Consider the following 25,082-nt stretch of genomic DNA (forward strand, 5'->3'; position numbering starts at 1 on the left):
ATGGGATCTGGAGATTTCCTGGTGCAGATAAACTGGTGGCCGAGAAGTCACCGAGTGGAGCTTCTGGAGTTTTCCATGTGTCATCACACAGAGTGTTAGTTGTCATGAAAGTGGTATCGTGAGAGGCATGAACACTAGGACTGTTTGGAGTTTGGAAAGAAGGACTTGGAACTCACAAAGTAATAAGAAAACATGAATATGTTGAGCCAATGAACAAGTACAAGAGCCAGTTGAAGCACAATTGCACTGTTGCTTCCATTTGGATTGCTGGTCAGTTTTTTAGGACAAAATAGCAAAGTCCCTAATATACAAAGAGTCTGTAATTCAACTTTCAAGGATGAGTTTCCCGAGAATGGGACATGATCTGTCATTTAACCTTGCCCACACGATTCACCTCAGTCTTCTACAACTTAGGCCTGGATTAAGCACCCCTTTCTCCTAAGTGGATTCAAAGCCCTCTAAATTGACAGCACACAATCTTAAAAACCAGGATTTGGAAAAGGCAACAGTGACCACCATTATAATGAATGCCAGACATCTTCAAAGACCTTCTTTCACCTACAAATGAAACTAATTACGTACTACTCTTTTTCACTGAGAGTACCTCACTGGGATAAGCAGGAACAGCAAGAGCTGGGTCATCCTTGCAGTTTATCCTCAAAGGCCTTTCCATAAATCTGTTTCGTATTCTGGAGCCCACCCTCCCCAACTACCTAAGAGAAATATTCAGGAAATAGAGCCTAATAAAATGATTTATAGCCGCCCCACTCTGGTGGGGAACACGCCATCAGTGAGGCAATACGCTCGGCCCCTCCTCAGCTCTCCCCAGGTGTAAACAAACAGCAAGTTACAAGAATCAGGTACAAACCATGGTGCTCATTTTAACTCTCAGGCAAAGAAGGAGAAACAGAAGGGGCAGAGCTAATCTTTTTAAGAAAGCTCTTTATAGAGCCTCTCAGGAAACGAAAGGATTTAAAAGAACTTTAGGACTCCAACAGCCCTTTGAGACCCTCTGTTTTGGTTCAGCATCCTTGCTGAGTTCCTCTCCCCTGCCGCCAGCCACGCCTGATCCAAATCAGCAAAAGCTGAGGCTCAGAGAGGCAAAATGCTTCTCTCCGCATCAGACAGACAAGAGACCTGTCCTTTTGACTACTAATCTAATTCTTTTCTGAAAACATTAAATTTTACAAAATGCAGATGGGAGGGCATAGCAACTGAAATCAGAAGAGTTCTTTTTGGAACACTTCTCCTTACCTGGCTGTTCAATTCTGAACATCATGATGAAGACGGTCAATGCCACTCGGGCCTTGTACTTCCCGCATCTTCCCTTAACAATTCCTGAAGGGCTCCTTCAACTTACAAATTTATGAAGACCAAAAAATAGGTAAATAGGTGAACAAAATAAATTGAGAAAAAATAAACCCGTGCCCAAAATGCAGGCAGTTTACTAAAAGGTTAATGCGCAGTTACAAAGATCCAAACTGCTCTCCCAATGGCAGGCAGAGTGCTTGCGATTCTGACTAGCTACCATCCAGCCTGGTAAAGGTATCACTGAAACCCTTGGACAGAAGCGTCAGGGAAAGATCTCTAATCTGTTCTGAATCCCTTGGTCATTATTTTCTTCTCTGTCCTGATTCACTTCCATGGTCTCAAACCATCTTTCTCCCTTGTATCAGAACCGATGTACAAATCTGGAATCTCCCGTGTATCAGAGCCAATGCACAAATCAGTTATTTCAGTTATTCTCCAATATCTTTCTTAGGTTGCAGTCGTTCAGACTTTTGTGTATAAAATACATAGACTGAAGGACTCAATTGGAATTCTGCTCTCTCTAATTAATTCCTAGTGCATGGGTAATGCAATCGCTTGCAAATGTGCTTTCTGAGGGCCTGCAACATTTTGTCTTCCATGTTGCTTGCGGTCAGAGAGGTTTTTATAAGTTTCCTTGGCTTTCAAGAAGGAAAAAAATTATCTGGGTTGAGCGGTGCCCAGGGAAGCCCTCCTCCGTCCTCCAGAACCTGTTATTGTTTGTGTGAGCCCTTTTGTTCACCATTAAAACTCCACCAGCACCCTGCAACCAGACAGTATTACCTTCTTAAAAGGTATTTTCGTGCTGGAATCGTTGCCTGAGTACTCAATCCTTGCTATGTTCTCTGTATTGAGTCACGAATTTCATGGTCTAAATTCATTCAGACATTCAAAATAGAATTGAAGAGAATGAAGCAAAACAAGGGCCAGGAAGAAGTGGAGAGAGAAAAGTAAGTATGGAAATCTACTCCAGGACTGGGCTCCGGAGCAGACTCCTTGAGCAGCCATCTCTTCCTCTTTGCTGCAGTCATGGTCATGGTCAGAGGAAAAGAGCAAGTAGGATATAGGACCAAATGGGCTACCGAGGGAGCCCTGGTGGCGCAATGGTTAAGAGCTCAGCTGCTAACCAAAAGGTCAGCAGTTCAAATCCACCAGCTGCTTCTTGGAAACCCTGGGGCAATTCTACTCTGTCCTATAGGGTTGTCATGAGTTGGAATCGACTCGAAGGTAGCAGGTTTGATTTGGTTTGGTTTGTATTTGGGGTACTGAGACAGAGAGAAAGGCAATTTTTTATGGCAAAGATGTTAGATTTATTTAAAAGGGATTGGTGATTTCATAGGAACAGGGCTTGTCACCAAGATCATGGGGTTTTTCATTCTATTTTCCTAGCGTCTTCTGGAAAGAGTTGCTTTTAAATTTAAATGTGTATAGGTATCACTTGAGAGCGGTTAAATACTCAGATTCCAACGTCTCTCCCCAGACAAGGTGATCCAGTGAAATCTCCTGAGATTCAGGAATTTGGATTTCTTACAAGCCCCTCCCCGCCCCCCCACCCCACCCCCCCGCCATAGGACTCTGATCCAGGTAATCCCAAAATGATAGTTTAAAAAGTTTGCTCTACACTATAAATTCCCGTTTATGGAAAGGAAGGAAGGAACCAAGAGAGAAAGAGAGGTGAAAGGAAAAAGTTGTTGGAGAGGCTTTTTTTCTTTGTTTCCCAAATCTGAAGTTCTTAAAAACATATGTAAAAGCCTAAAAAGTGACGAGTCAGAAAAAAAAAACATGAATTAAGCGCTTTTAACTGCTAAAAAATCTATTATTCTAGAATCTGTATATCATTTAACTTGTGAAAAAGAATGAAAAATTCTAGGAGTCAATTTTTATAAAATTTTATCGTGCAATTCACGATTTTATTTTTAAAGGTGAATAAATGCATTTTCCTCTAAAAAATGCCACACAATCAAATACTTCTTTTTACTCTTTTCATGAAACAATTCACAGCCAAATACATTTAGCACATTAGGTCTTTGATCTCCAATTTCAACTAACCAGTAGGGTAATAGTTACATTTGAGGTCACGGTGAGGTCTTGACCTCTCTTTAAGGCTTTTTTCTTCAAGGAAATTTCCATTCCCATCATCAGTTTCCAAATAACTGACTAGTTGCCCATGTTTTAATACTTTACATGAGAGCAAATAAATGTGTGTTTGAGTGAGCACTGGCAGCATTACCTAAAATATTACTTTTCCACTTGACTGCTTATTAGAACCCTGGTCATGCAAAGATGGCTACATTCTTGAGCAGCAGGGGTAACATATACATTTCCATAACATTGAGAATTTCTATGCAAGCTTTAAAGGTGCGCAAAAGTCACCTAGTCATTTGACATTGTATTATAATATCTTTATTTCTTTAAAAATTATATTATTCCTCTCATAGACATCATCATCTGTTCATTCTGAGATGAAGAACTAACTTTACATTCAAAACCACCAATAGTATATTTAAAGATGATAAGTATACATTTTAAAAATTAGGGAAAATCTCATGTAAAAATGTTTTCTCCATTCAAAAGCTCTTTTTTCGGAAAGCTAGAGTGAGAGTTGGCTCATGCAGATTTTGCTGCCTGACTTCCCCATCGCTGGTTACAGCTGATGGATAGTTCAGACAAGAGCAAAGCTGGCTGTCAGAACATATTAGCAGCTGCAAAGGAGACAAAAGAATAACGCCACCATTATTACTTATGGTTGCTCACTGGGGTGAGTCGAGTCCTACTTTTTCCTACCTGAGCAATGCAGAGAATATGCGATCACTATTTATGTCCTAACACTGTTTCTGTCCATGTCAGTATTCACTGTAGCTTTAAGATGTCTATCTCCAACAAAACCGAGCCCACCAAACCAAACCCTTTGCCATTGAGCTGACTCGGACTCATAGAGACCCTACAGGACAGAGCAGAACTAACCCCCAGGGTTTCAGAGGAGCAGCTGGTGAATTTGAACTGCCAACCTTTCGGTTAGCAGCCGTAGCTCTTAACCACTATGCCACAGGGCATAGAGGATGCCAAATTAATAATTCCTTGGAGTTAATTGCCTACAGCATTCTAAGACTAAATATATCTCAAATAACTGAAGATGTTCTAGTAACTCTAAAGGGAGAACTAAGAATACCGTGTGAGAGTACAGTACAGGGTGAACTAATTCAGAGGGTCAAGGAAGGCTTACCAAAGACATTTGTGTTGGCTCTAAAGGATGAATAAAAGTTAACCCAGCAAAGGGCTAACCAAGGGAGAGGCTGGGAGAAGTATTGGAGAGCACTGCAGTAGGTGATCACCAACCATCTGTCAGTTTGTCATACTTTGGTGGCTTTCATGTTGCTATAATGCTGGAAGCTGTGGCACCGGTATTTCATACACCAGCAGGGTCATCCATGGACAAGTTTCAGCAGAGCTTCCAGACTAAGACAGGGTAGGAAGAAAGGCCTAGTGATCTACTTCTGAAAATCAGCCAATGAAAACCTATGGATCACAACAGAACATTGTCCAACTCACTTGCTTTGGACACATTATCAGCAGGGATCAATCACTAGAGGAGGGCATCATATTTGGTGAAGTACAGTGCCAACAAAGGCAAGGGAGACCCTCATGAGATAGATTGGCACAACATTCGCAGTGATGAACTTGAACATTCCAGCAATCCTGAGGATAATTCAGGACTGGGCACAGTTTTGTTCTGTTGTACTTAAGGTTGCCATGAGTTGGAATCAACTTGTCAACAGCTAACAACAACACAGTAGGGGAAAAGTGTCTGCAGAGGCTAGGACTGACAAGGGCATGCTATGCCCAAGAGAAAGTTAGTGTGGCTGGAATCACCAAGCTGATGAAAATGATACCAACTGAATCAGGAACACAAAGGCAGAGTGCCCATGACCTCATATATTATATTGAAAATTTTGGTCTTTATTTTGGAATATTTTGGGAGGCACTGAAAGATTTTGTATGAGTGTGTGTGCATGAGTGAATGTGTGTGTGCAAACGTGCACCCTCTTATAGCACAGGCTTTTGATGGGTAGTTAGTACATAATCATACTTGCACTTCAACTCAATCATTCTGGCTGAGATATGGAGAGAGAATGAGGTGAGGATCAGACTACCTGTGGAGGGATTAGACAGGACACTTACACATTGATCCAGGGAAGATGTGATGGAAAATTCTTCTGAGACAATGAACAGAGAACAAGTCAGGAATGACACTCTGGTTCAGAGCCAGATGGATGGCCCATGTAGAGACTACGGGAAAGGATCAAGTTTAGGGGGGAGAAGGTAGGTAATGTCTGTGGTCTTGAATCTGTTGAGTTTGAACTGTCTTTCAAACAACCAGGTGATGATAAGAGTAGATAACTGGCTATGTAGGTTTAGAGCCCCAAGGATAGGCCAAGTCTAAAAATATTTGAGCTGTGAGGTGCATTCTAAAGAATATATGTTGTTGCTGTTTTTAGTTGCCATCGAGTTGGTCCAACTCATGGAGACCCCATCTACAAAAGAACAAAATGTTGTCTGGTCCTGCTCCATCTTCATGCTCATTGGCATGTTTGAGTCTATTGCTGTAGTCACTGTGTATTTTTAGTATCTTCCAACCTAGGGGCCTCATCTTCCAGTACTATACTGGACAATGTTCTGTTGTGATCCGTAAAGCTTTCATTGGCTAATTACCAAAAGTAGATCACCAGGCCTTTCTTGCTAGCCTGTCTTAGTCTGAAAGCTCCTCAGAAACTGGTCCACAATGGGAAACCTTGCTGACGTTTGAAATATCAGTGACATAGCTTTCAGTGTCATAGAAACACACAAGCTACCACAGTATGACAAACTGACAGACTGGTGGTGGAAAGAATATATAGGATTTTGATATATATAGACTGAGGGACATTCCAGAAAGAACCCTTGTAATCCTACTAAAGCAGGAATATAGAGGGCTCTGCTCTTTCATTTACTACTTATACAAACTATTTTCTTTTATTACACAGTTTAATCAAGACTTTAAAAAAAATTATTCTCTTTCCTTAGTCCAATGGAATGTTAATTTTAGAGTAGACTCACATAACAGATGAAGTTACTGCCTTATAAAGGGCGAAATCCTACATCCTATGACATTTACAACCTCTCTTTTCCTATAATCACAATTCATCCAAAAATTTCTAGAATTTCCTTCAGAATTATACGTCAATTTTAAAAAACAATTTTTTTTTGAAAACTTCTCAACTCTTTCTATGATTTGGAAAAATATTTGGTAGTTTTTTGTTTTGTTTTTTTAATTTTGATTTTACTCAAACAGTGACACAGGACACTGGTTTCATGCGTTGAAAACTACTATTGATAATAAAAAACAAAATCTGCAAGGGAATTCTTGGTTAGTTAATATTCAAGATTATCCTTTTAATTAAGGTCAGTTTCAGTGATTATATATGAATAGTCTTTCTTTAGAGGAAGAGAAATGTGTGGCCTTACAGTTAGCTTGCAGGGACTTGTAGGGGGAAAACAGCATAGCTTATCTTGTCTGCATCACAAACCACAAGGTGTCAGAGCCGTGAATGTCACCCCTTATATGTGATATGACGGAAGAGTTGAGAACCACCCCTCTAAACCCCAAAGTTTTGAACTCCCCCAAAAGGGTAGATTATCAAAATATACTCATTTTTTTCCTTTTATGTAGGTCAGAAGATACATATTTTTAAATGTTTTAAGTTGTTTTGCAAGTTATTACAGACAGTAGTCTGGTGTACTACTTTTCAGATACAGAAGAATGAATGTTTAAGGCAACATTTACTAAAATATATGTATTTTTTTTTTAACTGAGGACAAACTACAAGGAGAATCACCTTCTGCAAACTGTGAAATGATTCAAATATTTAATTTAGTTGCTTAATTTGATGTGACGTGAAAGAGAGTACCATCAACACAGGTTTATTTAACTGAGCACACAGTGAGACTGTACCAAGAAACTAACCAGTGGTTTCAGCTTCTTGTGTGGCAAAACCTAGAACCCCAATTATGTCCTTAACACATTTACCATTACATTATCCAAAAGAAGGTGCACCGAAATGAATTATAAGAAAGAGTTCTTTTTCTACTTGTGAATAAGGTTTCCGTAAGGCTTCCATTAAGTTTACTTATTGACAGTTTATACGGAAAGTATAAGCTCTTGAAAGGATAGATACATTTGCATGAGAAGATAGTAAACTACAGCATTTTGTTACATAATGTCAAAAATTGTATTTCCTTATTTCAATCTCTGTGTTATTCTAAAGTGGCAAGCTTTATAAACTTGGTATTTGAGAAGTTTTCTCATGTTTAGAAACATGCAAGTCTGCCAGTAGTTCAGAACAGGTCCGTACAATAATTTATTTAATAAGCTGTTTCAGCACCTACCATGTGCAGGTTCTATTCTAGATCCAGGAGATCCAGAGATTTAAAAATAAACAAGACCTGTCATCAACATCCAAGAGTTGGTAGGAAGAAAAAGACGTGTCAACCAAAGAAGCCATTCTATCATAGAAGCAGAGAAGTAGGAGTGAAAAATGATTTAGAGATGGCTTTTTGTAAATGATACAAATTTAGAGTTTAAATATGAAAAACAAACAACAATTTGGCAAACACACAAATAGAGGAAGGGCGTTCTAAGGAGAAAGCACAATATGTACAAGGATAGTGGCGCCTGAAAGAGCTTAGTGTGTTTATGGAGCTGTGAGTAATTATGGATGACTGGAATTCACGAAGACACTGAAGGGCATTGGACCAGAAAAGTAGACTTGCAAGTCAAGTGCAAGAACATATACTATTCAGTAGACACTAGAAAGTTTGGAGCAGAGAAGGGATGGGATTTTATTTGGGTTTTAGGAAGACTACCTCAGTGGCAATGGTAGAATGAAGAATATTTAAATAAGGAAAGTGATACTATGTATTTTAAAGAAACACCAAATTAATAAAGATGTTGATTCTTCATACTGACCTTGAAGTGTTAATGAAATCAAAATCAAAATGCCAACAACGCTGTTGTTTTGTTTTATTTGTATTGATGGGAGAAACATGAAATAATGATTCTCAAGTTCTCAAGCTAATTTTTTTACATTGAACACCTCATTTGATACAGTAGTCTTAAGAAGTAAATACCATCATTACAATTGTTTGTCAGATAAGGATTCTTAGGATGGAACAGGTTCGAACCTCGTAGTTTGTTCTCTTAGAAATATGACATATGGCCTTCTTTTTGACAATATAATACCAGAAATTTTACACAATCCAAATGTCAAGCTATATGAGAATGAATAGATTAATAATAATAATCATACAAAGATTATTATATACGCATAAAAATTTTGAAGCATATTAATGACATGGGAAATTCTTATAATATAATGATGAATGGGGGAAGAAAACCAAAAAAAAAATGTAGATATTAAAAAAAAATCCATTGTCACTAAGTCAATTCCAACTCAGCGACCCTATAGGACAGAGTAGAACTGCCCCATAGGGTTTCCAAGGAGCGACTGGTGGATTCGAACTGCCAACCTTTGGTTAGCAGTTCTCTTAACTGCTGTACCACCAGGGCTCCAGATATATTATAAAAAAACATAAGCTCATTAAAACAGAGACAAGGAAGAGGAAAGAAAAAGAAGAGAAGGAAGAGGGGGAGAAGGTAGGAGTAAAAGACAGAGTAGGGGTTGGGGGCATGCAAAGTAGGGGAACATAAAAGAAATTTTAAAATATATATCTATGGTGTTTATTTTGGGGTGGTGTAGTCAGAGGCCATTTTTACTTTCTTCTTTACACTAATTTTGCCTTTACAATTATCATAAGACATATGTATCTCTTCTATAATCAGAAAACAAAGGAACATATTCTTTCCATTGTATTTAATGATTTTAATGAAATTGTGCTAGCTGAAGTCACATTATGATGTTTTAGAGACAAAAAAAACTAATATTTGCTAGCTACCCATCCTATGAGGTAGGTATATTTATTTCTTCTATATATACCTGAGGCTCAACTATTGAGTGGAAGAGCCAGGATTAGAATATGTAATACATACATACAATGGAAAATTACTCAACCAAAAAGAAAAATGAAGTCCTGATACATGCTACAACACGCATGACCCTTGAAAACATCATGCTGAGTGAAATCAGTCAGTCACAAAAGGACAAATATTCTATGATTCCACTTATATGAAACATCTAGAATAGGCAAGTATAAAGGGCCCAAAGTTTATTAGTGGTTGCCAGGGGCAGCCAGGAGGAAGGGGGAAAGGAGGAGTCAATGCTTAGGGGACACTGAGCTTCTGTTAAGGATGATGGAAAAAATGGGTAAAGGTGATGGTTGAACAACATAGAGAACATAAGTTAATATCACTGAACTGCACATGTTAAGAATGTTGAAATGGCAAAATTTTTGTTACACATATACTTACCCTGGTGGCTCAGTGCTTAAGAGCTACAGCTGCTAACCAAAATGTCGGCAGTTCAAATCCACCGGGCGCTCCTTGGAAACCCTATGAGGCAGTTCTACTCTGACCTATAAGGTCGCTATAAGTCAGAATCGACTCGACAGCAACAGGTTTGGGTTTTTTGGTTTTGTATTATTTACCAAAAAGAAAAAAAAAAAGAATGCAGGTCTATATGTTCCTAGAACATAATGATATCTTGAAAATAAAAAGGACCTATAAAGATTCTCTTTAGAATCTAGAAGAGTAGCCATTTTTCCCAGCCCTGCCCCCTGCCCTAGCCAATTTCCAATCCATAACAACATATCCCCTGCAAACAAAATTTAATAATTTTTAAATAATTTTAATTGTTCTATTTAATAACTTTTGAAATGGGTGTTAATTTTTCCTAGAAAGAAACTAATGGTAAGAAAATAAAGTAACTTCAGTGCACTTTAAAGAACATTAGTAAATGGATAGGTGAATGAATAAATGCATGAAAATTAAAAATAAAATTAGGATGTGTTACTGTAGGACACTCTGTGGTGAAATGAGTTCCTTCATGTGGCCTTTTGCCTTGGTTCTTTGAAATAACAGCGGAGAGATTTTTTTCCCCTAAATTCTGAGTCGTTACCTTTGCTCTAGTTTTCCACCCCTGAGGGCTTTTTACTTTTGTCCAGGTTGATTGACATTTCCTGGGTGAGCTATAAAGAACTTGTGGTTTGATATTTTTTCTGTCACCCTGGACTGCAGCCTGCCTTGTGATTGGTTTATTTATGAACGTTGCAGGGATTAGTCAATATACTTATGTAAATAAAGTGACTATTTTTTTTATAGCCTATTATATAAATGAGGTGACAGTGGCCTACCAAGAGGCTATTGGTCAGTTCATGGCCCTGGTGGGAAGGCTATGGCTTGAAATTGACAAGGAGTTTGCTTATATATGCAGCCAATCTCTCAGAGGTTTGCAGACAGAGAAAGAAGCAAAAAGGAGAATAGATAAGAGAAGCAAGAAGAGAGAAGAAGCAGAGAAAGAGGAGATGAGGAACTACCTAAAAGAGCTGTAATACACACACGGTCCAGGGCTCTAACACTGAAGGGAGCAAGAGACCCAAAAGAGTCCGTAATGATGGCAGAAACCTGCTGCCAGGAATGCAGATGAGGGAACTGAACAAAACTGCTACACCAGTTATGAGCTGAGTCAGTTAGCAGTGGAGAGGCCGAGGGTAGGAAGGCGGAAGGCAGAGAGCCCTATCTTGAGGGGGCCGAGAAGAGGCCTGTCCTCAGGGGGCTGAGAGGAGCCTATCATTAGGTGGCCAAGAGAAGGCCTAATGGCTGAGAGAGGGTGTGTACAGCAGAGAGAAGGGCCTGCTTGTTTGCACGGCTGAGGGGAGCTGAGACAGCTGTCCTGCACTGAAGAAGTGAGGTTTTGCCTACACGCTTCCTGATCCTGATTCTGAGTTGCAACCTGTTGATCCTGATCCTGAGTTATACCCTGTTACTTCCTTAGTAAACCACTTAACTGAAAGTATGGTCTGTGAGTTCTGTGTGCCCATTACAACAAATCATCAAGTCCAGAAGAGAAGTACAGAGTGCCACAGTGCCACAGGAGGGGCACCTGGTGTCAGAATTGGTAAAAAAGTTGGGGAAGTTGGAGAGTGGAGGTATGTCTGACCTCCACCTCCTAGGAATCAGCTTTGTGCTGATCTTGATTCTCATCATTCCTCCTGAAGTTAGACAAGTTCTGATGTTACTATTACCATTTTACATACTCTTTGATGTTAAATACGTTAATAATATTAATTGTTGACACAGTGGTTTAGTTTTATTGGTATGCTGAATCCTGGGCACCCAGGAACCTAAATGAAACCCTACACACGCCTAAGGGAGAACGTCGAACAGAAATTATGGCCTAATTCCTGCAAAGGGTCGAGAATTGTCTTACCAATATTCCCCTAGACTAGAAGCATCTCCGCACAGGGATCCCAGGTCCAAAGGGCGCACTCTGCTCCTGGCACTGCTTTCTCAATGGTATGAGGTCCCCCTGTCTCTCTGCCAGCTTCTCTCTTTTATATCTCAAGAGAGATTGCCTTGAGACACAATCCAATCTTGTAGACTGAGTCCTGCCTCATTAACGCAACTACCGCCCACCCTCCCTCATTAACATCATAGAGACAGGATTTACAACATATAGGAAAATCACACAACACCAGGAATCATGGCCCAGGCAAATTGATATACACATTTTTGAGGGAACAAAATTCAATCCATGACAATGGGGAATACAGACCAATGTTACCACCATGTAAATTGTATGTTGCAGGAAAAACATATATCTTGCATCAGCAGTTACTGTTTCCCATTAGGAAAATGCATGTGGCAAGTCCCAAAATGACTGAAGAGAAAGTGTGTAGGACTGTATATTACTCTGCTTTTGGTTAAGTTTTGCTTATCTCTCGTGGAGGTTTACATTTGTTTGCTTGTGTGTGTGTGTGTGTGTGTGTGTATTGAGGAGGAGGAAGGGTGAACTTGTCTGTTTTGAAAGTGTTTTCTCCTAAAAGACAGTAAAATTTTAAAATTTTTTAAAGAAAACAACTCCTTGTTGTCTACTCTGCCCAGATAAGAGTTTACTACACGTTAGACTTGCCCATATTTGCCATATACAGGAAGAGTTTGGGTGCGCACCATGACCTCTGCAGTCAATGACAGACTGGATAGACCAGGGACTAGAGTGGGTGGAAGAACAACAAGCAAGATACCCATTTAGCATATCTGCACATCTTGCCATTGTGTTGAATATTATGATGGTTAATGTTACGTGTCAACTTGGCTAGGCTGTAATTCTCAGTGGTTTGGCAGACACTATGTATCACCTCGCATTTTGTGATCTGATGTGAGAAACCAATCAATTGGAAGAGGAGTTTCCTTGGGGCTGTGGCCTACATTCATGATATAAATGGATGTTCTAGCTAAGCTCACTCTCTCTTGATCCTGCATTCATCTTGTTATCCTGGGACATGAGAAGCCTTCAGATTTTGGATTCATCAGCTCTCGCCCCCCTGTGAGCCAGCAGCCTACCATCTGATCTGCAGATTTTGGGTTAATCACCCCCTGCAACCACGTGAGTTAGAAGAAGCCTCCAGCCTGACCCCAAAACCCTATGGATCTGGGACTTACCAGCCTCCACAATTGTGTGAGCCATTACCTGGAAATAAATCTCTACATATATATTTATATATACACTTCACTGGTTTTGCTTCTCTAGAGAACCTAGCCTAAAACAAGTATCCTTAGAACTTACTATAGATCTCTTCCTGGTATACAACTATACCTAACAATGAGAATCAGACTAAATCAATTACCAGTGGAGGCCTCAGACAGGACCAGGAATGTTTTCACTTTCCACATTACTAGATTTAGAGCAGTCTTTCAAAACCACCATGTTCCAAGGCCATGGACTTGTGCACTGGACAGTCGGGTTTAGAAGAAATGGCATCTATGGAGTAACTGCCATCTATTTAGTGCATACTAAGTGCCAGTCTGTGTTGACTGCTTTACCTGGATTGTTTCATTTAATCCTTACAGCAACCTTATAACACAGACCCTTTTATTCTCACTGTTAAAGATGAGAAAACTAAAGCACAGACAGGTTTAGTAACTTCCCAAGGACGTTGTTAGCTGCTGGGGAGTCACCTTGACTCATCGCGACCCCATGAACAATGGAACAAAACACTGCGCAGTCCTGCACTATCCCCGTTATCGTTTACAAATCAAATCATTGTAATCATTGGCTGATTTTCCAAAGTAGGTGGCCAGGCTCTTCTTCTAGCCCTTCTTAGTCTTGAAGCTCCGCTGAAAACGATTCAGCATCCTAGGAACATGCAAGCCTCCACTGACACACTGGCGGTGGCTGTACATTAGGCTCATTGGCCAGGGATCAAACCCGGGTCTACTGCATGGAAGGTGAGAATTCTACCACTGAACCATCGATGCCTCCAACTGCCCAAGGGCACACAGGTAGTAAAAGGAGAAGCCTAGATTCCAGCTAAGAGATAGATAGAGGCATTATCATTATCTCCCTTTTTCAGTGATGTGGAAACTGAGATTTGAACGTTAATCCTTGCCCAGATAGGTAAGACCTCTTATCATATCTGTCAAAGGCTTCTACATACATGAATAAAAATGCCATCAACATCTTCAATATTGCTTCATTGGTTTAACGTGCCAACTTATTGCTCTGCTAAAATGCAAAATAGTTTAACACTTTCTAGAATGAGCTATCCCAATTTGTATAGTCAACTCTGATTAATAAATTTATAACGTTAAAATAAGCAGCATGTTGTATTTTCAACACATAGTGATTAGTTTCATGACCTAAGATATTGCCACTATCAGTAAAATGCTACATCAGTCCGCACTGGACGTTTGAAATGTATATTTGAGAGGTACAATTTTGAGACCCACATTTCTTGTCAGAGTTATAGAAATGTAACGACCATAGATGCCAACATCTGGAATTAAGATAAAAATTAAACTTTTTTTCCAAATTTCAACGTATTTAGATTATTTTAAAGGGCTAAATTGATTCCTTAAAAAAAAAAAAGGGTAGGGGAAAAATTCTCCCAGGCTAAGACCCAGTAAGTGGAGTTTTAGCCTGGAGCAAATTTTTACAGCTCAGTCATAAACCCCTGAAATAGGAGTTCATAATGGAAACAGCTGCTCAACCTTAACTATTGCGGGTGCCACAATAATAAAAACTGCGGGAGTTCCCATTAACATTGTCTTTCCCTAACACTCTTTCCTGTTACCCATCCATTAGCCAAACTACACTACCTGATGGAGGTAAGGCTACAGCTTTAGTCTCAACAAAAATAACAAGGCAGGCAACTTACAGGTGGTAAATAACATATTCTCCCAAACATCACAGTGTACAAATATCCCCTGGAGGCTGATCTCAAATCTAGAGAATAACATCCACTCCAATGATTTCAAATTAGGATGAACATCCTGGCCCTCAAAACACTAAGCAATGACACTTATTTCCTTTTTTATTTTAATAATGTATTGCATTTGCAGTATTTGTAGCAAGAATATATATTATTTTAAAAACTCTCCTGAAGGCAGGGCCAAGATGGCAGAGTAGTCACATGCTTCCTGTGATCCCTCTTATATCAAAAACCTGAAAAAAAACAAATGAATCGATTATGTATGACAACCTAGAAGCCCTGAATATCAAAGGCAAAGTTGAGGAATCCATTTGAGCAGCAGGGGGAAGGAGAGATGGATCAGAAGCAGTGAGGAGTTGCCAGACCTGTCCTGACAGGAACCAGCACTCTGCAGTTAGATCTGCTGGTGTGTGTGGTATAAGGTAAGCAGTGGCTCTCAGGATGCGTTTTCCACATTGGGAGAGATAAACAGCGGAGAGTCTACTCAAGCCTCCAGAACCAGTGAAAAACAGCGCTCAATCGGCAAAAGGTAAGTGCATGTGCCTAACCTACCACGCAGATCAAAAAACACCCCCTTTGGGAAGAAATTGTCTCCCATTTACCTGCCTCTTCCCTGCTCTGCACCAGGTCCAGTCCGGCTTCAACAATTGCCACACCACTGAGCCAGAAGCAGGACCAGTCTCACCCTGAGCAATTCACTCGGCATTGTAGAGGGAAAAATTAACAAACAGGAAAAAATAATCAGCCAACTACCCTACAAGAGGAACTCAGGGCAGGCACAGCTCCTTTGCCTAGGCACAGGCATAAGGGGTCCATGGACTTTGAATGCCTTTTACCTCTTCACAGACTTTTGTGGCCCCATTTCAACAGCATAAGCTCTCATTAGTACAGTACAATGGGGTATATGCCTGAAGCCTGTTTTCAACTGTATCAGCTACAAGGTAGAGTGGCAGATTTGTGACATTTGACACCTCTCTGCCCATTAAGCAGGGTCCTCACCTACCTACATCAGGGGTCTGAGGACTGGTGGCTCCACCCACACCACCCAGCCACCCTTGATGGGTACAAAACCCTCCCAACTATTTGCTCTAGGGAACAGGGACATGCTTTCCTCATGCACTCCCAGGGGCAGCCACCAGCCCCCTGCCTTGCTCAGGGCATGACACCCTACTGCAGCCAGATACCTGTGCCCACTGTAATCACCCCTGCACATCTGGGACTGTAGGTGAGAGCCTGCACCACACACTTGGTGACCAACTACCTGGACACCTAAGCTGAATTCATACAAGAAAAGTAAACATAACCCTGGGCTCAAATAACTAGTAACAGCTCTAACCACCTGGTGACAGGACACGAAAGCTTCAAGGGCACCAATAGTCAAACTAACTCACACAACCAGCCTATTTGGGCATATAAAAACAAAACAAGAAGCTAGGACACAGTAAGCAAACATGAAATAAACAAATACAATAACTTACTGATGGCTCAGAGACAACAGTCAACATCAAATCACATAAAGAGGCAGAGCATGATGACTTTACCAAGTGCCCAAAACAAAGAATCAAGAAACCTTCCAGTGGAAGATAAAGTCTTGGGATTACCAGATGTGGAATTCAAAAGACTAATATATAGAGTTCTTCAAGAGATCAGGAAGGAAATGAGGCAAAATGCAGAACAAGCCAAGGAACACACAGACAAAGCAATAGAGGAACTTAAGAAGGTTATAAAAGAGCATAATGACAAATTTAATAGGCTGCAAGAATCCATAGAGAGACAACAAAAAGAAATCCAAAAGATTAACAATAAAATTTCAGAATTACACAACTCAGTAGAAAGTCATAGGAGCAGAATTGAGACAATAGAAACCAGAATTAATGAGATTGAAGATAAGGCACTTGACACTAACTTCTCTGAGGAAAAATCAGACAAACAAATTTTTTTTTAAATGAAGAAACCCTAAGAATTATGTGGGACTCTACCAAGAGGAACAAACTTAAAGTGATTAGAATAACAGAACAGGGGGATAACAGAAAATACAAAGAGAATTGTTGAAGATTTGTTGACAGAAAATGTCCCTGATATACTGAAAGATGAGAAGATATCTATCCAAGAAGGTCATCAAACCCCACACAAGGTAGATCCCAAAAGAAAGTCACCAAGACATATCATAATCAAACTTGCCAAAACCAAAGATAAAGAGAGAATTTTAACAGTGGCTGGGAATAAACAAAAACTCATGTACAAAGGAGAGTCAATAAGACTAAGCCTGGGCAACTCAGCAGAAACCATGCAGTCAAGAAGGCAATGGAATGACATATATAAAGCCTTAAGGAAAAAAATTGCCAGTCAAGAACTATATATCCAGGAAAACTGTCTCTCATATATGATGGCGAAATTAGGGTATTTCCAGACAAACAGAAGTTTAGGGAATTTGTAAAAACCAAACCAAAATTACAGGAAATATTAAAGGGAGTCCTCTGGTTAAAAAATCAATACCATCAGATAACAACCCAAGACTAGAGCACAGGACAGAACAACCAAATATCAACACAGATAGTGAAGTCACAAATAAAGCTAAAACACTGAAAATAGGGAAACAGAGTCATCAATATGTAAAAGATGACAATAGTAAAACAAAAAAGAAGAACTAAATAATGAAGTCATAGATTATTCATATGGAGAGGAAGTCAAGAAGATATCAAGAAATGAAAGATTGGTTTAAGCTTACAAAAATAGAGGTAAATATTAAGGTAACCACAAAGGAACCGCAATTCTGCACATCAAAATAAAAAAGAAAAACATAAAGACTCAGCAAATACAAAAGCAACAACAATGAAAAGGATGATAAGAAAATACGTAAAGAAAAATGACTCAGCACAGAAAATTAAGTACAACAGAGAAACTGTCAACAATACAAAAAAAAAGTCAAAATGGCAGCACTAAACTCATACCTATCAATAATTATGCTGAATGTATCTGGACTAAATGCACCAATAAAGAGACAGAGTGTGGCAGGATGGATTAAAAAAAAACAACTATCCATCCATATGCTGCCTACAGGGATACCCCTTATACGTAAAGACACAAACAAACTAAAACCCAAAGGATGGAAAAATATATATCAGACAAACAACAATCAAAAAAGAGCAGGAGTGGCAATACTAATCTCTGACAAAATAGACTTTAAAGTAAAATCCGCCACAAAGGATAAGGAAGGACACTATGTAATGATTAAAGGGTCAATAAACCAAAAGGAAATAGCCATAATAAATATTTATACACCCAGTGGCAGCGCTCCAAAATAGATAAAACAAACTCTAACAGCATTGAAAAAAGAGATAGACAGCTCCACACTAATAGTAGATGACTTCAACATACCACTTGTGGTGAAGGACAGAAAAAAAGACATGGAAGATAGAAATGCCACAATCAACCAACTTGATCTCATAGGCATATACAGAACACTCCATCCAACAGCAGCCAAGTATAATTTCTTTTCAAACGCACGTGGAACATTCTCCAGAATAGACCAGAATTAGGCCACGAAGCAAGGCTTAACAGAATCCAAAACAACAAAATGTCACAAAGCATCTTTTTTGACCATAAAGTCATAAAAGTAGAAATCAATAACAGAAAAAGCAAGGAAAAAAAAATCAAAAGCATGAAAACTGAACAACACCTTGCTCAAAAACTACTGGGTTATAAAAGAAATTAGGATGAATTAAGAAATTCACAGACTCAGATGAGAATGAAAACACATCCTACCAGAAGCTTTGGAACACAGCAAAAGCAGCGCTCAGAGGTCAATTTACAGCAATAAATACAAACATCCCAAAACAAGAAAGGGCCAAAATCAAAACATTAACCCTCCAACTCAAACAAATACAGATCAGCAAAAGAAGCCCTCAGGTGCCAGAAGAAAGCAAATAATAAAAATTAGAACAGAATTAAACGAAATAGAGAATAGAAAAGCAATTGAAAGAATTAACACCACCAAAATCTGGTTCTTTGAAAAGATCAACAAAATCAATAAACCATTGGCCAAACTGATGAAAGAAAAACAGGAGAGGAAGCAAATAACCTGAATAAGAAATAAGACGGGTGACATTACAACAGAACCAACTGAAATTAAAAGAGGCATGACAGAATACTATGAAAAATTGTACTCTAACAAATTTGAAAATGTAGAGGAAATGGACAAATTTCTAGAAATACACTACCTATTTAAACTAACACAAACAGAGGTAGAACAACTAAATAAACCTATAACAAAAGAAGAGATTGAAAGGGTATTTATAAAACTCCCCAACCCACACCCCCCGCCACACACACACCAAAAAAGCCCTAGTCCTGATGGCTTCCCTGGAAAATTCTACCAAACTTTCAGAGAAGAGTTAACAGTACACCACTAAAGATACTTCAGAGCATAAAAAAGGATGGAATACGCCCAAACTTATTCTATGAAGCCAGCATAATCCTGATTCCAAAACAAGGTAAAGACACCACAAAAAAAGAAAATTACAGACCAATATCCCTCAGGAACTTAGAAGGAAAAATCCTCAAAATTCTAGCCAATATACTTCAACAACATATCAAAGAAATAATTCAAGACCAAGTGGGATTCATACCAGGTACGCAGAGATGGTTCCACATTAGAAAAACAACCAATGTAATCCATCACATAAGTAGAACAAAAGACAAGAACCGCATGAGCTTGTCAGTGGATGCAGAAAAGACATTTGATGAAGTCCAACACCCATTCATAAAAAAAAAAAAAAACTCTCAGCAAAATAAGAATATAGAAGGGAAATTCCTCAACATAATAAAGGGCACTTATACAAAGCCAACAGCCAACATTATCCTAAATAGAAAGAGTATGAAAGCATTCTACTTGAGAACAGCAAACAAACAAGAATGCCGTTTATCACCACTCTTATTCCGCATTGTGCTGAAGGTCCTAGCCAGAGCAGTTAGGCTACAAAAAAGAAATAAAGGGCATCCAAATTGGTAAGGAAGAATTAAAAATATCTCTATCTGCAGATGATATGATCTTATATAAAAATATATATATATAGAAGACCCTAACAAATCCACAAAAAAAACTACTGGAACTAATAGAAGATTTCAGCAAAGCATCAGGATACAAGATTAACATACAAAAATCAGTTCGATTCCTCTACATCAACAAACAGAACATCAAAGAGGAAATCACCAAATCAATACCATTTACAATAGCCCCCAAGAAGATAAAACGCTTAGGAAGAACTCTAACCAGAGACATAAAAGACCTCTACAAAGAAAACTACAAGACACTACTGCAAGAGACCTACATAAGCGGAAAAATAAACATTGCTCATGGATACTAAGACTCAAAAAAAAAAAAAAAAAATGAAAATGTCGATTCTACCCAAAGCGATCTGCAGATACAATACAATCCTGAGCCAAATTCCAAGGACATTTTTAATGAGATGGAGAAACAAACCACCAACTACATCTGGAAAGGGAAGAGGCCCTGGGTAGATAAGCATTACTGCAGAAGAACAAAGTAGGAGGCCTCACACTACCTGATTTTAAAAGCTATTATGCTGCCACGGTAGTCAAAACAGCCTGGTACTGGCACAATAGATACATAGACCAATGAATTAAGAATCCAGAGGTAAATTCATCCACCTATAAGCAGTTGATATTTGACAAAGGTTCAAAATCCATTACATGGGGAAAAGACAGTCTCCTTAACGAATGGTTCTGGCATAACTGGATATCCATCTGCAAAAAAATGAAGCAAGACCCATGCCTCATACCATGCACAAAAACTAAATCAAAATGGATCAAAGACCTAAATATAAAATTTAAAACGATAAACACCATGGAAGAAAAAATAGGGACAATGCTGGGAGCCCTAATACAAGGCATAAACAGAATACAAAGCATTACTAACAATGCACAAACACCAGAGAGAAGATAGATAACTGAGAGCTCCTAAAAATCAAACACTTATGCTCATCCAAAGACCACCAAAAGAGTACAAAGATTACCTACAGCCTGGGAAAGTTTTTAGCTATGACAATTCCGATCGGCGTCTGAGCTCTAAAATCTACAAGATTCTACAAAACATCAACAACAAAAAGACAACCCAATTAAAAAATGGGCAAAGGATATGAACAGGCACTTCACCAAAGAAGACATTCAGGTGGCTAACAGATACATGAGGAAATGCCCACAATCATTAGCCATTAAAAAAAAATTTTTTTTTTTTTTAGAGTAATGCAAATCAAAACTACAAGGAGATACCATCTCACCCCAACAAGGCTGGCATTAATCCAAAAAACACAAAATAATAAATGTTGGAGAGGTTGTGGAGAGACTGGAACACTTAATTACTGCTGGTGGGAATGTAAAATGTACAACCACTTTGGAAATTGATCTGGTGCTTTCTTTAAAAGCTAGAAATAGAAGTACCATATGATCCAGTAATCCCACTCCTTAGAATATATCCTAGAAAAATAAGAGCTCTCACAAGAATAGATATATGCACACTTATGTTCACTGCGGCACTGTTCACAATAGCAAAAGGATGGAAACAACATACATGCCCATCAAAGGACAAATTATAGCATATTCACACAATGGAATACTACACGATGATAAAGAACAACAATGAATCTGTGAAACATAGCACGGATGAATCTGGAAGGCATCACGTTGAGTGAAATTAGTCAGTTGAAAAAGGACAGATATTGTATGAGACCACTATTATAAGAACTCAAGAAAAGGTTTACAACACAGAAGAAAACATTCTTTGATGGTTACAAGGGTCGGGAGGGAAAGGGCTATTCACTAACTAGATAGTAGACAAGATTTATCTTAGGTAAAGGGAGGGACAGCACACAACTCAGGGGAAGCCAGCACAACAGGACTAAACCAAAAGCAAAGAAATTTCCTGAATACAACCAAACACTTCGAGGGACAGAGTAGCAGGGGCAGAGGTCTGGGGACCATGATTTCACAGAACATCTAGGTCAATTGACATAACAAAATTTATTAAGAAAATTTTCTGCATCTCATTTTGGTGAGTGGTATTTGGGGTCTTAAAAGTTTGCAAGCGACCATCTAAGATGCATCAATTGGTCCCATCCCACCTGGAGCAAAGAGGAATGAAGAACATCAAAGACACAAGGAAAATATTAGCCCAAGAGACAGAAAGTTCCACATAAACCAGAGAGTCCATAAGCCTGAGACCAGAAGAACTAGATGGTGCCCGGCTACTACCAATGCCCACCCTGACAGGGAATAAAACAGACAGTCCCTGATGGAATAGGAGAAAAGTGGGGTGCAGAACTCAAATTCTAGTAAAAAAAAAGACCAGACTTAATGGTCTGACTGAGACTGCAGGAACCCCAGAAGACATGGCCCCCGGACTCTCTGTTAACCCAGAGCTAAAACCATAGCTGAAACCAGCTCTTCAGACAAAGACTAGAGTGGACTGTAAGACATAAAATGATACTCATGAAGAGTGTGCTTCATAGTTCAAGTACATACTTGAGACTAAATGGGCAGCTCCTTTCCAGAGGCGAGATGAGAAGGCCGAAAGGGACAGGAGCTGATTGAATGGACACGGGAAATCCAGGTGGAACAGAGCAGTGTGCTGTCCCATTATGGAGAGAGCAACTAAGGTCGCATAACAATGTGTGTATAAATTTTCAGATGAGAAACTAAAGAGCTGTAAACTTTCACTTAAAGCACAATTTAAAAAATAAACTAAAGAAAAAATTCTCCTTTGTTATGGGATTAACTTTATAATGCATTCATAGTATACTGACAGGTAGATGATTTCCCAAAATGAGAAACAATATTTGAATTGAAGTAACTGAACTTCTCACTAATGGGTACCACCACAGTATGATCCCAACTAAAATATAAAGGAGTTTTACTGGCATGCAGTCTTGGAAACCCTTAAGAATGAGGAAGGAGCCAAAATTTTTGAGCCCTTAAAATATGCCAGGATGTACTTAGAATATACTGTGGATTTGTCTTATAGGCACCTTCCTTACAATAACATATTTTGGAATCTTTAGCCATAAGCAGCCCCCTCCCCTGGTTTTGAGTTCCATTCTGCAGCTGTCAACGTGACAGTAGCAAGGTTCTGGCACACCGTCCCCGGTCTGTTTCCACATGAGGGTGAGCTTTGTTCTGGCATCATTTCAAGCCTATTACGAACCTGTTTTTTCATTTGAAACCCTGTAAATCAAAGATGTCACTGAACAAAACTTATACATTGCAATGTCTGTTATTTTAGCGTAACCACGCTCTGAACCATCTTCAAAAATAAACTGAGAGCTTGGTTGTGAAAAGGGTAGGAAAGATGAAGAGTGAAATCCCACAATCTCCGTGAAGCCTTTCTTGACAAACTGGAAGTGAGGAATTGATTTCTCCTCAACATGGCTCTGTCTGAACATGTAACATCCCTGCCTCTTCACCCTGCACAAAAAATACAGCGAGGCCATTGTCTGGCATGTAAATGTCTCAGATATGTACGTGGTTTCTGAACTGGGCCATTGTTTACATTGTCACCCACATAGCCTATGATGCTTTTCTGTTTCCAAATTGATGTTTACAAGGTAGCAACTACCACTTCTTGATTGATTCTTGGGGTACAGCCCAGTATAACTTACAGGTGAATATTTTAAATCAATATTTTTAATAAATATTGTGGTGATTTTAAAGATAGTCAGTATTAGCATATAACGATTCTCTATATTATAGGTGTACATTTTCTTTTTAAAATATAAAAGATAATACGAACAGCTTTGAGAAACCCTTGGAAGTAATGGACCTCTCCCTGAAAAATATTTAAGCCACGTACATACAAATTTTGTATATGATTTCAGGAAGTTAAAAGACCACTTTATCCACCTATTGGCCTTCTAGAGATCCAAATACCCCCATTTAAGACCTGGATTTTAGGAACTACAGTAAGTGTAATTTTTTTGAAAGTTTCTTCTGGAATATATATGAAAAAAATGAGTTTTGGAATCAGAAATTAGATCTCATCCCTAGATCTTCTACTGTATGACTTTAAATATAACCTCTTTACCCTTCTTGACCAGTCTTCCACCCTCTGTCATGAAAGAACCTGGGTTGGTAGGTGCTCATCCTAGCACAATTTTATATGAGATAATTTACAAGGGGGCAAGAAAATGGAAAGGCAGCTAAGTTATTAAATACTCGCACATATATGTGTATTTACTATATATATATGATGAACTCAGCAGCAACTAAGTTTGGTAGTTTGAAACCACCAGCCTCTCCATGGGAGAAAGATGTGGCAGTCAGCTTCCATAAAGATTACAGCCCTGGAAACTGTATGGGGCAGTTCTGCTCTGTGTTATAGAGCCACTGTGAGTCGGAAGTGAAGTGACTTGATGCCCTACAACATATATATATATATATATACAGTTTTTTCACCAATATAAACAGCACCTATATATATGTGTGGACCTCATTGGATAGAATACAAAGAATGAAATCAACTACATCTGTGGAAGGAGACAACGGAGAAGCTCAATATCATCAGTTAGAACAAGGCCAGGAGCTGACTGTGAAATAGACCATCATTTGCTCATATTCAAATTCAAGCTGATGAAAATTAAAACAAATCCAAAAATTAAAACAGCCAAAATACAACCTTCGGCATATCCCATCTAAATTTAGAGACCATCCCAAGAATAGGTTTGGCGCATTGCACGCTAATGACGGAAGACCAGATGAGTTAGAGGATAACATCAAGGACATCATACATGAAGAAAGAAAAAGGCATAGAAAGACAGAAAAGAAAGAAAATACCAAAATGGATTTCAGAAGAGACCCTAAAACTTGTTCTCAAAAGTAGCCAAAGAGAAAGGAAGAAAGGATCATGTGAAAGAGCTAAACAGAAGATTTCAAAGAGCAGCTCAAGAAGACAAAGTATTATAACAAAATGTGCAAAGTCCTGGAGTTAGAAAACCTAAAAGGAAGAACATGCTTGGCATGTCAAAAGCTGAAAGAAATGAATAAAAAATTCAAGCTTCCTGTTGCAATTTTGAAGGATTCTATGGGCAAAATGTTGAACAATGTGGGAAGCATGAAAAAAAGATGGAAGGAATACACAGTCACTGTACCAAAAAGAACTGGTCAAAATTCAACCATTTCAGGAAGTAACATACGATCAAGAGCTTACGGTACTGAAGGAAGGAGCCCAAGCTGCACTGAAGGCATTGGTGAAAAACAAGGCTCCAGGAATTGATGGAATACCAGTTGAGATGTTTCGAAAAACAGATGCAGCGCTGGAGGTGCTCACTTGTCTATGCCAAGAAATT

Source organism: Elephas maximus, chromosome 1, assembly GCF_024166365.1.
Source record: "Elephas maximus indicus isolate mEleMax1 chromosome 1, mEleMax1 primary haplotype, whole genome shotgun sequence".
Taxonomy (NCBI): domain Eukaryota; kingdom Metazoa; phylum Chordata; class Mammalia; order Proboscidea; family Elephantidae; genus Elephas; species Elephas maximus.